At 35.1% G+C, this 8,900-nt stretch overlaps 1 pseudogene; it reads left to right on the top strand.

Moving 5' to 3' along the window:
• Window positions 1-1,669: 1,669 nt before the first annotated feature.
• Window positions 1,670-2,838, top strand: LOC149205933 (uncharacterized; annotated as a pseudogene).
• Window positions 2,839-8,900: the final 6,062 nt, after the last annotated feature.

The raw sequence follows: 8,900 nt of genomic DNA, 5'->3' as shown, positions 1-8,900 counted from the left end.
AATCTACAAATTTTCATGGTGAGGCTTTGCCTCACACACTGTAGTTAGATTCCTCTACCGCCAAGTAATATAGCTACAATGTTGTATGAGAAGTTCTTCAGCTACTATTATTCTAGATATTTTCACCCCTTGGCAATTTTCTTGCACTATTGAGGTAATGCGAGCAGTTTGGAATGTAGGATGCATGCCACAAATGACACAGATGGCTGAGCTGATGATGCCCAAATAATGGAAAACCATATTTTCAATGTCATGGCCCCCTTAGTCTATAAAATTGTTTTGTTCAGGGAATGGGTAAAGAGTCTGGTCTCTGAAACCTTGATAAAGAGATTATAATAAGCACATGGATGGTGGCGCTGAGATCTCTTTTTTATTTCCAGCAGGACATACGCTACATCTCTCTATCTGATCTCAAGATCTTCTTTGATTGGTAAGAGACAAATTCCTAATGAATTTTAGGTTCAATTTAGTGTCTTACAAATTCATTTTGTAGAGATGATAAATAGTATTTCTTTGTTTAGATTGGATGAAATTTCACGTATGATTATGGCACATTTTTCCCTAGATTTGTTATACTTTGGTTGGATGGTGGATAGCGAAATGGACATTCTCAACAACACTTCGATTGGAATTGGAGAAAAATTAGATTTGGCTATTTTTCTATTCAAAGTGCAATGAAATATCTCAATTGGGCCATTGAATTTTTCAGGCTGTTACCCATGCTATAAACCAAGAGAATGCTTGACAAACAGATTGTAATTTATAAGAATGATTAATTCCTCGAATGTAGAAAGGGTATTTGAAAAATCTTTGTTTCTTTTGGATTTTTAGGATAGAACCAATGTCTAGCAGGTCCATGGAATTTTGAAGGAATTTGGGTATATTATAGTTTTTGAAACGAGAGAAAATTTATCTATTAAATTCCTATAAATGTAGAATTACTTATAAAATATAATTATAAATCAGAGTTTGTCATTTAGGTCGAGGCTAGAGCTTAATTCTGGACCAGATGTTAAGTCTCTTAGGAGATGGGATATGTGTTTCTATATCATCAGGTTTGACTTAGAGCAGGGGCAGGTCATTGAGGAGTGTTATTCACCAGGTTCTCTTAGCACTAATGAGGAACTTGATGTTGTTTTCAATTTGTTTCTAGACTCTATGCCACAGTCTCACAATAGATCTAGTGTTCACGCTTGTATGTTTTTCTTTAGGGATAAAAGGAGAGGGGAAGCTCCTGATGCCTAGTCAGTTGGATTGAAACAGGTTGCCTCTACTATTCTTGTAGGAAGAGAGGAGACTAACCCATCCTCAAATGTGCTCGAATTGATCCCTGAAGAACAAGAAAGGTTGGGACAAAATCTTGTAGAGGAAGATGGTATTGATAATGCTAATTCAAAGTCATTCGGTGAGTTGGGATCCAAAACTTCTTCTATAGAGTTTGTTAATGATTCTACAGTGCAAACAGATGAGATTTCAGGCAATGATGGAGTGGGGTGGTCAAATATGTTTGTTCCTACAATTGTTGCAAGAGTTACATCTAATACATTTAGAGATAAAGATGTAGCAGAAAAAGCTGAATTAGGCTCTTCCCAATCAAGGAGTTCCAGGCTTGTTTCCTCTCAGTCCTTCCAACAAAGTGTATTTGACTCAGGATTTTTCCAAAGTTCCAATGTTATTGAGAGGACAAGCAACATGGAGTGGTGGTCGTAGATATCTATATGGACATGTTTTCAACAGGCAGAGGTAAGATGGAACACTAAAATGTGGCAGAGAGAAAAAATCAGTCGTTATTCTATCACATAGGGCTTATTTAACTGTATTTAAGCCTTGATTACAGATACTAGTTGGGCCCTTGTATTTTGACCTTGGCAAACAAGAACTTGAACATGTGGCTACATATGTTTCAAGATGACCTAGCCCAACTCAAGCCTAGCTCCGGGGAAGTTTATGGAGATTCCAATAAGAAATGAAACTTTGAAAACTCACTTACCTCCTGCACACACATTACCTACTAGTTATTGGAGCTCCACTAATGAATTTATTTTAGCAATGGATCCAGTAGCTTCTTTGAGTAAATTCATTCCACAAGGAATTTTCCACGAGGCAAATCTATTTGGGATGTTCAAAGGGATTTTGCTACAACAATGGGCACTCTGGGAGCTTCTTTTAACTATGGAACCCTTATTGGTTATTACACTAACCCCATCCCAGTGTTGTGAAGCTCTTGCTAGACTTGTGGATTTGATGGCACCTCTCCCTTGTAGTATTGATTTTCGTCCATATTTTACAATCCATGATCCTGATTTTTCCATGTTGAATTCCCTCAAAGAAGATGAATGGGCTCCTCCTATGATTTTTAGTGTTACAAATCTCTTTTCCTTGAAATCTCTTCATAACGCCCCCCATGTTATATCAGTTGGTAGTTCACTTTCAAATAGTAATAGGATTTCCCTCATTTACTAGTCATCTATTATTAATAATGGGAATCAAGGAACACCACAACTACAACTTTAGGTATTGAAAACATTTTCTCCTACAAATTTGCTAAAGGATGTAAAGATTAGGACAGATGGGCCTCTTTTCCTAATGAAAGAGCATAAAGAAGTTGTTTGGAATAATTATGTAGACACAACCAAGCAACACACCATTGTGTCTAATCGGCTTGTAGGTGTTGGCATGTCTCGAAGGATTGAGGAATCAATGTCAGTTGTGAATAATGAGACTCCTCGATGCATGAATTATATCAGCATCGACATTTTCTCAAACCAGGAGGAACTTGGAATTAGAGGGGGAAACGAACTGGCCATTTTCATTGACGGGTTCGATGTGAGTGAGTAAGTGATCGTTCATAAATTTGGGCTATGAGTGCGCAAACAGATTTGCGGGGAGGTCGATGGTGAAGATGTCGAATCCATAATTAGGCCTCTATACCATATAGAAAACCATATTTCCCTCTAATATTTTCTGTTCAGCAATTGCCATGGCCATAAAGTCTGCAGTGAGAAGAATTTCATCTTAGCCTGTTTTGGAGATTAGTAGAGAATGAGTGTGTGGACATCAGGAATCCCACTGGAAGGACAGGCACCATGACATCTCATCATTCATACAAATCTCACCTGCACTCACATGCTTTGACTTTTCTTTTCACGAATATGTGAAAATACTAGTAATACTTATAAATACAAAGTGAGATCCATCCATGTGTGAACCACAATGGTGATGATCACAACATTAATAACAAAAATTATAAAAAATCATAAAATAAGAAACACCCATTCACTTACAGATTTCAATCGGTAGCCTTGTAACATCATCCTTCCAACAGAGAACTTCCAAGCTTAAGTACTTGGCACCATTATAGTTAAATTCAAAGTACATTTCAATAAAACATTAAAATTCTGAATTATAAAATTTCCCAATTAATCATTCTAATGGATGACTTTGAGGCTCGTACATTGTCCCTCATACCTTCATTTCCAATTGCAACACTAGTCATTCACCATTGGATTTGACGATGATGAAAGAGAATATGGAAAACTAGCCACTTGTAACCAATATCATTAAATCAAATTCCAACCAGATATCATAGACGTATCAGAATCGATCCGTGGATCTTGGGGCTTTCGAGGGTAGGGATGGAACTCAAGAGCTTCAGTTTTCTTAGATCAAGATGATGAATATCCAAAATGTTGCAACGAAGAGCCATTTCAAGAACCAAATATTAGACTCAAGATACTAAGGTGACGCCCCTTGTGAATGATAATCAGATACTTGTTGTTAAATCCCATTTTCAAACTTTGTATGAAGGGATCAAATTCAGAAAACCCTCCATAGATTTCAATGATATTTAATATTTTTCCACGAATGATGGTTTTTTAAGAGGTTAGTTGAAATTAACCCTCAAGCAAGAAAATTTTTGTTTGACCAACTATAAAATTCTACCTCGAAGTCTAACTCTCTTACCACTAATGAAATCCATAAAGGAAAATACAAAAATCATAATATTGATAACAACTGTCGAGAGCATAGAATGGGCAAGGATTTAACCCACATTTTTCATAATGAAAATCGGCATGGAATATTTGTTGACTTGAACCACTATGTTTATTTATTGTAGAGATGTTCCAACCTAAAATATCTACTCTAGGGCAAGAAAGTCCATTCCCAAATTGTTTAGAATAGATTTAAGGGGAACACTATCCTTCATAATGTATACCAAGTGTTGTAGTCTAAAAGATGCACACCAAATTTTCGATAAAATTTCTCACCATAATTTGGTATTATGGATTGTCATGATTACAACTTATGCAAGGTATGGAAATTATAATAAAGTGCTCAAGCTGTTTCATGAAATGCAGAGTGGGGTGACAGCAAATTGTTTTTCCTATCCTAGCTTGCTCAAGGCATGCACTAGTTTAACAACTTTGCAACAGGGAAAGGAGTTCCATGGATTTGTGAATAGGAATGGTTTTAACTTCGAATTATTTGTTGAGAATGCCCTTGTAGCCTTGTATACAAAATGAGATAGTATGGAGTTTTCACACTAATTCTGTTACCGAATGCCTCACGAAACTAAGACAACATGGAATGTAATGCTTGCAGGGCATGTAAAAAGTAATCACTCTATATAGGCAACGGAATTATTCCACGAAATGAAGCTGGTCAGTTTAAAGCCTTATTCCTTCAACTTCTAGAGTGTTGTTTAAATGTGTACAAACTTGGTTGAACTCATGCAATGGAAAGATATTCATGGATTCATAGTTGGATCTAGATTTGAGTTGAATGTGTTTGTCAATAGTTCCCCTGTAGATATGCATGCCAAAGGTGGAAGTGTAGGGAATGCCTACCAAGTATTCGAGAAAATGTCTCTGCAAGAAGTGTGTTACATGGATCACCATGACTAACAAAACTAGGAATTATGAAGATGAAAGGGGGTTGGTGATCTTGAAATGGTCAACAAAGAAGCAATATATATGGAAAATATCCCCATTGAGGAGGTTCTTTAACCTTTGATGCAAACATGAAGGCTTGAGTCCTTGACATTTGATGACTTTCAATAGTGGTTGGAGATTTTTGGACCCAACAACCTCGAAGAGAAGTAAAGTAAAATATTGAATATTTTGGGCTTCATGGGGAACCCTTTATCATGGGTCATGGAAGCTACAACATTGATGCCCATTGCTATGGTAAATGGAGGAGAAAATACTTTCTATATAGTAGTGTAAAATAAACACTCAATAGAGGGAAGTGTCCATATGGCAGTGCCAAAATAAGTGACATGGACTACTAATTAGTAAAAAAAGACGAATTCTTAAATATTTTTATTTTTAATAAACCAGGAAATATAGTTGCATCAGTAATGGTGTATGTTGGACATGGATGTAATGAAAGATTTGGGTTTGGGTGCCTATAGTAATGTGTTGCACATGTTGGGAATGGATGAAATGAATTTGAATGCCCACTTTATAGCTAAAACTTGTTCATATTTTATAGATGTTCTCATCCTTATTTTCATTTTCTTTACTTTTATTCTACACAATTGACATCAGCCAAGAAATGATTAGTTATTATCAAAATACGAGGCAACTATAGGCACTCAAGATTCAATTGTCACTCAAGGAACTCCATGTCCTTCAGGGGTGGTTCTCCATGTCCAAATGATGGTCAAGAGAAAAGTGAAATTTCATATTATCTGGATCAATCATGTTCTACTCTAAGACAACAATATTTTTTCAATTATCTTATGGATATTCTGCAATAGCTAGTGCACATTTTCAAGAGTCCATTTTGAAATCTAGAGTCTGCACCAATAACAAATTCTCGGACAACAGGTGGTGCCTTAATAAGAGTGAAATGAGAGTTTTTAGTTGGAAATTTTCTTCCTTATTTTCAGATTCTTATGCTACAGCTCACTATGCTGATCTGTTTTGATATTTCCACAGGCTTCTTTTAGAAAAATACACTTTGGCAGCTTTACAATTATATATGACTAGAAAATTAGATAGATCATCTAAAAGAGTAGATTCTACATACAAATTCCTTGTCAATAAAGATATTAAACCTAGACCTTTCCACAAACAAACCTAGATATTTCCAACCTACTCACCTTCCTTGTAGTTGTCTCTTCATTTACTTGACTAGGAAGGAATCATTCTAACCTGGTGACTATTTTTTCTCTCAATAGAAATTAGATTTAACTTTTATCCCTTTCATGAGTGTATCTTTCGCAATGTTTATTTGAAAATTTATCTTCATATTATTGAGTAGAAGTGGGTGATTAGTTCCTTATAAGTTGTTTGTTTCCAGTTTGCCAACTTATTAAAAGTGTAGGTTGTAGAGTCATTGGGACACATTGTTTTGGATTGAGTAAATTTAGCTCTTCAAACGGAGATTGTCGTTGAACAGGTGTTTCTTACAAAAATCTCTCGATCTGGTGCCGAGTTCAAGGAACAAGTATTATTAGAACTTCCACTTTTTGTAAATAATTTTTTTCTTTTTTTGTTTCTATTTGAGACTAGTGTCATGCAGTAAGAATTATTAAATGATTTAAGGGGAGCAATAACGATAAATCTATTGTTCATGTCATATATAGATGATGTGTTTTTGTTTACTTAATTAGAAATCTACTATATCCTCGACATATTTATATAATGGGGAAGGCCTCAATTCTAGCCATTAGAGTTACATTAAACCTGTAGTGTGGTGGAGTAAGAGATTTCTACATATGCTCCCTCTCATCTAGGTATAGGTTTTTAATTGTAATTGGTTGTGGATCATGTCTAGTAAGTGGTTAGCATTTTGTCAAAATAAGAAAAATATCATTTTCCATAACATGATAACATTTTAAAATACGTAAAATATCAAAAGCAACATTTCAATTTTTTTAGGCAAAGTGACTTTAGATGGCTGGTAAATTTTCCCAAATTCCTTTCGACCCCTGTGGTAGTTGATGAATGTTTCTGGATATTTTATCAGAGAATTATCTCAAGCGACTTGTCAACCAAAGTGTTCTATGTGTGGGTAATAAAATGCACACATTTGATTGGATTATATTTTCCACTAAGAATTAAATGGAGGGAATTAGACTATCTCAAATGACTTTTCAAGAGCTATTAAGCTACAATATAGAAAACTCTTAATGAGGAACTACATTTAAAAGTTTAATTTGATAAGCCTCATTAACAATACTATGAGGTTGTGCATACCCTTCAAAGGATATTCATATTATCATTATCATAGATCCATCTTAACCCTAGATCTCTCAAGGACAGGCATGTAGATCTGTGCCAAAATGTGCAAAAAAGTGGGTATGTTTGCCATATTTTCTTACTTCTTGAGTTGGTCTTCTTGCTCTCGCTTCTTTTCTTCTATCGTGGTACATTGATCCACAATAGAAGAGTAGATTTTATAGAATTTTATGTCGACTATTTTTATTCCTTTTTTCTTTTTCAAGGGTGTAAGTTTCTTTTTGATATTATATATTAATCCAATGCATGACAAAAAATAAATGCCTTGCTACTACTCTTCTACTAGGGAAAGTAAACTAGTCTTTTGGTTGAAGAGAACATAGGTTCCAAAATTTTGTTATAGCAGATGTTTGATTTATTTAATTTAGATGTTAAACTAAACTAAATAGGTTCCAATTTTTTTCATAATCAGAGTTTGTTTTATCCATCATAACTATATTAGTTTAGCTATCATTTGTACTATGAAATAGAAGTATATCAAAAATAAAAATATTGTGCATGCCTAATCATATATTGTGACATCACTAGCCTTCTTTTATTTATCTCAATGTTTTGAAACTATGACTCCAGTTCGGAAGCAACCGAGGGTCAGCTCCAACTTTGAATCCGACTTGGTATCGACTCGACCAGTTTGATTTCAATGACTTGGTCATTGTAAAAAATACATTAAATATTTAATTTTTTTATTAAAAAAAAATTTGAATATTTTCATTCATGTTTCCAAACACAAAGTTTTAGGATATAGAGAGAAGACAACATATTATCAAAGTAGGCTCATGAATATATCCATTATATCAAAATGGCACCCAGTGCACTGTCCAATACAAAGTTCATACTTAGCCAACAATGCGAAGATTCTTTTCTAGCTCAGCCCAAGGACAATCACTAGACTACAACAACAATAATACCAATTCTCTGCAACCAATAATAGCTTCCCAAATGATAAGCCAATGAACTGATGAAAATATGTTTTCAAATTTGTGCCTTTGCCATAGGACGTCCTATCTCATTCTTCTACCTAGACTGTTGGAGATGATTTCAAGAAATCTTCCCCTAATGAAGTCTCAAAACCTTTGATTTAATTCTTGTCAAGCTCTAGAACAATCAGTGGTAAATATGTATCCATCAGTCCATTGCCAGAACGTTTTCCTTTTTAAAAGAATTGTATGGCTCAATGCATTATTTAAGTTTTCTTATTCATACGACTAGGATAACCATACTTTAGCCTTGTAATTTTCAAAACTTTCTCACAATGATAGATTACTTAGGGAAATAAATATGCAATAAGTAACAGCCCAACCATTGATATGTAGGAGTCAGAAGAGTCGAGCTACCTAAGTTATTATCGAGTCGACCAAGTTGTTACCGAGTCAACCGATTTGTTACCAACTCGTCTGATTCGATGACTGGTTCGGTTGGTTCAGTAACAACTCGACCAAACATTTCATTTCAGCCACCGAGCCAACCTGGCAAGGCATTGGTTGGGTATGGCTCGACTGAGTTGGAGTTGGCTCGACCATTTTTTAAAACACTAGTTTATCCTCTTCTCCAGACTTTGTGATCCTTAGATTATATACTTATTCTGTAAGCTGAGTGACCTTGTTGTCCAAATTCTACACCTGTAGCTATATGGAATCTTTCAACTAGGACCTT

The sequence above is a fragment of the Pinus tabuliformis genome, chromosome 1_2 (assembly GCF_031772625.1).
Source record: "Pinus tabuliformis cultivar Carrire ecotype Pingquan chromosome 1_2, CPIR1, whole genome shotgun sequence".
Classification (NCBI taxonomy): Eukaryota; Viridiplantae; Streptophyta; class Pinopsida; order Pinales; family Pinaceae; genus Pinus; species Pinus tabuliformis.
Note: the sequence above shows the minus strand (reverse complement) of the source record. Positions and strands in the feature narration are given on the sequence as shown.